Here is a 9121-nt window from a genome sequence, read left to right as displayed (position 1 = left end):
AAACTTATTTAAATGTTTTATTATTAATAAATATATTTTGATTTTTTAATCTATTTTATAAAACGTTATTAAGAACTACAAATTTGACCTATATGTATAATATTATTCAATCATATAGAATTTAAATTCAAAAATATTTATCTATATAAGTTTTTTTATCTATAGAATTTGCCTATCTATTTTTTTTTTTCATCTTTGAAATTTAAATTAAATTCAAATGTATTTATATATTTAAATCAATTTAAATATATTCAAATAATATTTTTCATTTACAGAATTCAAGTTTAAATATAGTTTTTGATTCGTTGCACATAATTAATTTCCATATATAAAATACTGATGATGTAATTTAATTATTTATTATTATTATTATTATTTATCCCATAAACACATTTCCACCTTGTAAGGTAAATTATTTAAGGAATTCAAATTAAAAAATATAAAATTCAAATTTAAATTCAAATATATTTATATAATTTAATTCAAATTCAAATATACTTATATAATATTTTCCATCTATGGAATTCAAATTTAAATTCAAATATATTTTTTGATTTTTTGCAAATAATTAATTTTCATATATTAAATCCTTATAATATAATTTAATTATATTTATTATTATTGTTATTGTTATTATTATTATTATTATTATAACCTTTTAAAATAAATTATTTATGTAATTCAAATTAAAAAAATGTTTATCTATTTAATTTTTTCCCATATATGAAATTCAAATTCAAAATGAAATGTATTTTTTGATTTCATGAAAATAATTAATTTTCTTATATTAAATCCTTATAATATAATATAATTATATTTATTATTATTGCTGTTATTATTATTATTATAATAATAATATGTGTCAATATGTATCTTATGAAACAGATAAAATCGACCTGCTCGGTCATATTTGAAAATTTATTTAAAAGTTTTATTAATAATAAATATATTTGGATTTTATTATTTTCAATAATATATATTATAAAAGTTTGTTAAAAACTAAAAGTTTGATATCTATACATAATAATATTCAATCATGAAATTCAAATTCAAAAATATTTATCTATTTAATTTTTTTCATCTATCAAATTTAAATTCAAATTCAAATACATTTATATAATTTACTTCAAATTTAAATGTATTTAAATACAATCTTCTATATATAGAATTCAAATTCAAATGTATTTTTTTATTTATTGCAAATAATCATTTATGTAATATAATGATTAGTCAAAAAATGAGTATCCATATATGTAGTTTCCTCCTAGCAATTACAATCCGTTTAGTATTCTAGACTTTAATAATTATATATATATATATATATATATCTATATATATATTCTCTAAACTTTAATCTAATTTTTTTTTAATAATAAATGATGTTTGAACTGATCAATATGGTAACCAAATAATCTTCCAATGGTATATTATCAAAATACTCCCAAAAAATAGGAGATAGAAAATTCGTTTAGCATATTATGGACGATAGAATTGGATTGACCATAGGCAAATAATTAACTTCCCTCTAATAAATACCCATAATATAAATTAATTATTATTTATTATCCTATAAACACATTTTTTACCTTATAAGATAAATTATTTATAGAATTCAAATTTAAAAATATTTACCTATTTAATTTTTCCTATCTATGGAATTTAAATTTAAATTCAAATGTATTTATATAATTTAATTCAAATTCAAATGTATTTATAAAATATTTTCCATATATAAAATTTAAATTCAAATTCAAATGTATTTATATAATTTAATTCAAATTCAAATGTATTTATAAAATATTTTGCATCTATAAAATATAAATTTAAATTCAAATGTATTTATATAATTTTATTTAAATTCAAATATATTTATATAATATTTTTCATTTATGGAATTTAAATTCAAATGTAATTTTGAGGTCCTTAGAAATAATTAATTTCTATATTAAGTACTCATAATATAATATAATTATTTATTTATTATTATTATTATTATTATTATTATTATTATTATTATTATTATGATTATTGCTGTTGTTGTTATTTATCCTATAAACACATTTTTACCTTTTAAAGTAAGCTATTAATAGAATTTGAAATTGAAAACATGTTTATCTATTTAATTTTTTCCTATCTATAAAATTCAATTTCAATTTCAAATGTATTTTTTAATTTCTTGTAAATAATTAATTTCTTTATATTAAATCCTTATAATATAATTTAATTATGTTTATTATTGTTATTATTATTATTATTATAACCTAATTAACAATAATTTGGACTTAAAAAGAGGTGTGTGTGTATATATATATATATATATATCTAGTTTTACTACTACATGTCTCAACATACATATTATATTATTATATATTATTATATATAATAATAGTAATATTTATATAAAAAAATGGTTATTATTATGCAATTATGACTCTCAAATGATTTAAAGATGCAATGCTACGTGTAATAAAAACTGCAATTTCGTGAGCAATAATAATTTACCATTTTTGATTGTGCTCAATTTATGGTTATCAATATTTTCTAAAAAAAGTATATTTATTTAAAATTTATTTCAAAATAAAAATTAATTTTATATACATATTTGGATACAACCATAAAAAGTAAGATAATAAATAAATAAAATAAATATTAAAAAAAATGATTTTGGAGGAAATTTGAAGGAAATATATATTGATATGTGGTGCATATGTTGCTTCTTTTATATATTATCTAGATTTTTGAAAAATGCGCAAGAAGGGGAATTAAAGCATCAGCTGACATGTGCCATGTGTCAGCATTTGAATGGCTCACATGGATGAACAATGACAAAATGGTGGCTTTTTATTGACCCATTTGGACCAATGGGAGAAAAGGGAGAGGAGAGACAAGCCAAGAGAGAGAGAGACAGAGAGAGACCAACCTTTTTTCGCCATTTACCACCCTCACTGCCCATATCATTCAATTGCCCACCCAATCTCCAGCTAGGACTCAGTTTTCACAGTGAAAGGGCCCATGATGAGCCAGAAACGAGAGAAATTCTGGAAGGTTGCAGCAACCATGTTTTCCAGCCAATTCGCTGCTTTCCAACTACCGTTTTGTCTCACCATTCATACCATTACATTATCCACTCAAAAATTGAACAGCTGTCCAAATTTCACAGCTAGATCATTGACATCACATTGAGATTAGGCCGATCGTGGGCTGGCAGCGACATACCCATTTGTTTTTCACTTTTTTAGTGGGTTTTAGTCCAAACAACCACTCATTTCCACCATTTTGATCCCCAAGCTTTAATCCAAGTTCCTTTTAGCTTAATTGGAGCTAGATTGAGAGCTTCAAGAGTTTAAAATTAGGCAAACCTTCCTGGAAAAACTCCCGCCACCACCGATCAAATTTTTGAAATGTAAAACTATGTGATCCTCATACTTTAGGTTTCGTTTTGATATATAGATTGCTAATTTTGAGTAAGGTTTGTGTTTAACCCTCGAGGTGAGTTGTATGTATAATACTTGATAAAAAAATTAATATTCTAATATGTGTTGTATTTTTGATGATATTTTAGGCATCCTTGTGAATCGCAGAATAGATCCCATGAAAGATCTTGAGTAATTTCCATTTTTAGGTGAATGATATATTTTTTGAAATATTTTTTTGTGGTTAGTTAAATAAAATGCTATTGTCAATTTTGATTAATATTGTGTTATTTGATTTAAAAGAAATTGATATTACATGAACGTTTTATGAATATATTTTTTTGGTATATTTTTGTAAAATTGTTAGTTGAGATTTACTATGGTTATTCTAATAAGTTAAATATTTCATATCGATTGACATAATGTGATATTACAGGGAAATTTATAAAATGGTTTTGCGAAATGGTTTATATATTTATATTATTTTTAGATGTACCATACAGTGTTAGTATTCTATAATATAATATTGTTATCACTGATTAACATGCATGTATCATTTAACCATTCTATGATAGCAAAGACGAGATAGGGTAGATAGGTACTTTGCGAAGTGAGCATTAGCTGTCTTCTCCTTGGCTGTAGGATGACAGATTGCTAGCATAAATACATATTGGATGTCAAGGTGTCCTATTGTAGATATTTTTTCTCTTTTTATTTTTGTACAATGGTTTTTAAGATGCAAAGTATTACCTAACAATACTCAGTGTACAATATGGTGCATTAAATATATACCTGATAATTTACGTACTTTTAAATGTTTTTAATGAATTTATTTAAATTATGGTTTATTGCTTACTTAACCATTAATAATTTATTTAATTGTTTTAAGTATAATATCTATTATAGTATTTTTCATTTTATTCTCACTTATTTATTTTAAATCAATATTTTTGGGATAATAATTTAAACAAAATTTTGCCTCATCTCATTTTGTTTTACTTTATTTCCTTTTATTTTATTTCCTACAATGATTTTTTAATATTTGGTAACACAAAGTTATGAGTTTTGTGATATTAATTTTTAAACAGGGAAACTTTTCAATTGAGTGAATTAGTGAGAGTTTGGAAAGAAAAAGTGTTTCCTAAATATTTGTTTTATTTTTCTTAAATTATCACTATTATTATTAATATTATCAATATTATCACTACTATTAATTCTTTTATTTTTTGTTAATTATTATTGTTATTATTATTATTGCCATTAATATTAGATAAATACTATGCATCTGAATGATTAGCATCTCATTTGTTTTTTGTTTCTTTTTTATTTTTATTTTCCAAACATATGCTCCTAAGTTCAGATAGATAGTGGAATGAATGTATGTGTTGCACAAACTACTTGTCTATTCCTCATTCCTAGCTGCACTATGTAGTTTTTCTTTCTCTTATTCAAGCATTGTTTTATTATTATTGTTGTCGTTGTTGTTGTTGTTATTATTATTATTATTACTATTTTTATTATTATCATCTTTCTCATGCATTTGTAATATTTATATATCGAATAATCTTAAAATGCTTTGATGCTAACTATGGACTTACGGCATTCTATTATTTATTTATTTTTGTTGCTTATTTTATATTTTGGAGCGTTGCAAACTTGTGAAAAACTGTAGTAAAGGGAGGAATAAAGTGGATGTGAATTTTAGGAGTGTGTTTTCCATGAAATTTTAGGTGGAGTTTTCTTTAGTTGGGGATGTTCTAGGGTTCCAATAGGGAATTATGGGATGAGTTCTAACAATTTTAGTATTAAAGTTTTAAATTGTTGTATTCTAAAGGGACCGTACATTGCTGTGCATTCCATCTTTTAATTGTTTCCCTTATCAAATATTTCTGAAATTCTTTTTCAGAGTCTATTTTTTTTTTTCTTGAATTCACTGCAATACCTAGATACAGTAGACTTGATACATGAAAGGATTCAACTGAGAGTTCTAGAAGTGGGTCGACTTTTAGCAATCTCATCATACAGTTGACTTGGGTGCTGGGTAATACTAATTCTATGGGGTACACTATGGATCAAGCAAGGTGCTTAAAAGCCATAAACTTTGGAGGAACTAATGACACAGTAACTACTATAGCATGATTGGCTGACATGGAGAAAATCCTAGATGAAGGGATGTAGTGTCCTAATAAGGATTGAGTTAGATACCAAGGAAGCTAAGCTACAGTTGGTTCATCTAGCTCGATGTAACAACCCACAGTACCTAGTAAAGGCAAAGGATGGGGACCTAACCAATAAGACCAGGCGGAGTGTTTACTATGATGTAGTAAGAAACCTTAACTATTCTTAATGTGGTAAGTGGTACTTTGAATATTTGCAGAAATGATGCACTTGTTGTTATCGACCCAGAGATCATGCATTCCTTTGTCTCATTTGCTACTCTTACAGAAGAGTGTTTGTGGCCTAGCCAAATGCTCAAAAGATGCCTTTTCTATGGAGATTTAATCATGTTAGATCTTTATGGTTTAGATGTAATTCTAAGCATGAATTAACTTGCTGCAAATCATGCCTCCATGGATTACTATAAAAAAGAAGTGTTATTTAGGCGACCAGACCTGCTCGTAGTAGTATTCCACGCAGAATCTAGGAGACCTTCATCAGGTTTAATTTCTACCCTTACTGCTAAATGTTTGCTCAGAAAGGGTTGTGAAAGGTATCTAGCGAATGTGATTCATACCCAGGTTAATGAAATAAGATTGGAGGATGTATTTGTAGCGAGACTTTTTGAACATTTTTCTCAAAGAGTTAATGGGGTTACCTGTGGAGAAAAAAAAATTGATTTTACGATTGAATTAGTTATGAGTACTATTCCTATTTCCTTACCACCATATCGAATGGTTCTGATAGAATTAAGGGAATTAAATGTTTCAATTGCAAGAATTGATGGATAAAGGTTTTGTCAGGTCTAATAGATCACCTTTGGGATCACCAATCCTATTTGTAAAGAAAAAAGATGGTACCTTAAGGATGTGCATTAACACAAGTAGCTTAATAAAGTTACTATCGTAAACAAATACCTGTTGCCATGAATCGATAATTTGTTTGATTAAATTCAGGGTGTGAAACTGTTTTTAAAGATTGACACAAAGTTTAGATACCATTAGTTGAAAATTAAGGAATCAAATATTTCCAAGATTGCTTTCAGAACTTAGTATGGGTACTATGAGTTTCTAGTGATGTCGTTTGGGGTTACCATGCTTCAGCGGCTTTCATGGACCTGATGAACCATGTATTTCATCAGTACTTAGGTTGATTCTTCATCATGTTTATAAGTGACATCTTGGTTTACTCAAATAGTAGAGAAGAGCATGTGAGACATTTAAGAAGAGTACTACAAACTTTAAGGCAGCATCAATTGTACACCAAGTTTACTAAATGCGAATTCTGGTTGGACAGAGTGGCATTTCTCATAAACATAGTGTTGGTAGATGGTATTTATTTGGATCCCATGAAAGTAAGAGCCATGCTAAAATGGGAATGCCTTACCATGGTGATAAAATAGTAACCCAAAAGGAGTTAAATTTGAATGGATTGATAATGTGAATGGAGTTTCCAAAAATTAAAGAAAAGTTTGACATCGGCTTTTATTCTAACCTTACTAGAAGGAAACAAGGGTTTCATGGTTTATTGTGATGCATCTTATCAAGGTTTAGGCTATGTCTAAATGTAGAACCAGAGGGTAGTTACTTATGAGTTAAAATACCTTACTCATGATTTAGAGCTTGCTGCGGTAGTCTTTCCTTTGAAGACATGGAGGCATTACCTGTATAAGGCCATATATCAGATCTATGCAGACAACAAAAGCCTTAACTATATTTTCACATAGAAGGATTTGAACATGAGGCAAAGGAGGTGGATGAAGTTTTTATTACAACTATGTAATTGATTATCATCAAAGTAAGGCTAATGCAGTAGCTAATACTTTAAGCAGGAACGCTACCGGATCCTTAACCTATGTAGGAGTTGAAATGTGCATGCATCCTTCTGGGGTACTCATGGTAAGTTTCAATATTCTGTTAGTATTAGTCGATTGTATTTTAAAAGTCCAAATGGAAGACCTCATGCTAAGAATGATCAAAAGCAAAGTGGAAGAAGAGCTTAACTAAGACTTTTTCGTTAGGAGAGATGGAGCCCTAGTATTTAGGGGTAGGCCTTCTATTTTAAATATGAAGGAAGTAAAAAGATAGATTTTAGAGAAAGCATATAGTTCAATGTACACAATACACCTAGGAAGTACTAAGATGTATCAAACATTAATAAAGTATTATTGATGGATCGATATGATGATAAAGGTTGCAGAATCTATATTAAAATGCCTAGGATGTCAACAAGCAAAAGTAAAAAGACAAAAATCTTCAAGATAACTCCAACATTTACCTATTCCTGTATGGAAGTGGGAGGACATCACCATAGATTTTGTATTTAAACTTTCTTTTACAGATAAAAGATATGATGGTTGAGAATGTTTTACTAAAGAAAAGTTGGCTGATTTATTCTTAACCGTACAGTGAGTCTACATAGAGTGCCAGTGAGCATCATTTTGACAAAGATTTGAGTTTCACTAGAGGCTATGGAAAAATTTAGTGAATAGACTCTGAGCCAAGTTAAATTTAGCATTGCCTTTTATCCATAGATAATTGGACAATCTGAAAGAATAATTTAAACTCATCATGCATTTTAAAAGAAAGTGAGATGAGCATTTACCATTGGTCGAATTTGACTATTACAACAGCTATCAATCGAGCATTGGGATGTCCTATAAGGTGTTGTATGGGAAATAGTGCAGGACTCTGCTATGCTCGAATGACGTGGGTGAAGAAAAGCTTGTTGAATCTGAAAATTTAGTTAGGCATGATTACTTGCGAATGACCATGGACAAGATGAAAATCATTCGAGATAGATTGATAGCAGCACAGGATCGATAGAAAAGCTATGAAGATGTGCAAAGAAAGGATTTCAAATATGAAGTCGGTGATTAGGTATTTTTAAAACTATCTTCATGGAAATGAGTTGTGTGGTTTGGCAAACGAAGGAAACTAAATCTTCGATACATAGGTTCGTATATGATAATCAAAATGGTAGACCTAGTGGCATATAAATCACCATTACTGGACGAGTTGTTACGAGTGCCTAATGTGTTCCATTTTTCTATGCTGTGTAAGTACATCACTAACCTATTGAATGTGTTGGAGGCACTAGACATTGATTTGAGGGAAGACCTATCCTGTATTAAACAACTAGTGCACATTCTTAATGATGAGGAACGAGTGCTTCACAATTAGATGATACTTTTAGTGAAGGAACCATCTAATGGAAGAGGCAATGTGGAAACCAGAGGAGCAGATGTGAACCCAGTACTCTTTATGGTTTTTGTGAAGTATTAAATTTCGTGGATGAAACTTTTGTAAGGGGTAGATTGTAACACCCTATATCAAATTGTGCCCGAATTTTTCACATTTTGACCAAGTTTGATTGGAGTTTATTCAGGTTGATAGAGTAGGTTCCACACTTGACTTTTTGGTACAGTTAGAATTTCGTTTTGATTAGGGCACCATCACAAAGTATATGTCACCACGAGTCCATAGTTAGTGACATGCCAAATTCAAAAATAAGATTATAAAGTTATGGTCAGAACATGGTATGATTTGGAT

This window comes from Ziziphus jujuba, chromosome 5 (assembly GCF_031755915.1).
Source record: "Ziziphus jujuba cultivar Dongzao chromosome 5, ASM3175591v1".
NCBI classification, from domain to species: Eukaryota; Viridiplantae; Streptophyta; class Magnoliopsida; order Rosales; family Rhamnaceae; genus Ziziphus; species Ziziphus jujuba.
This window is presented reverse-complemented; position numbering follows the sequence as displayed.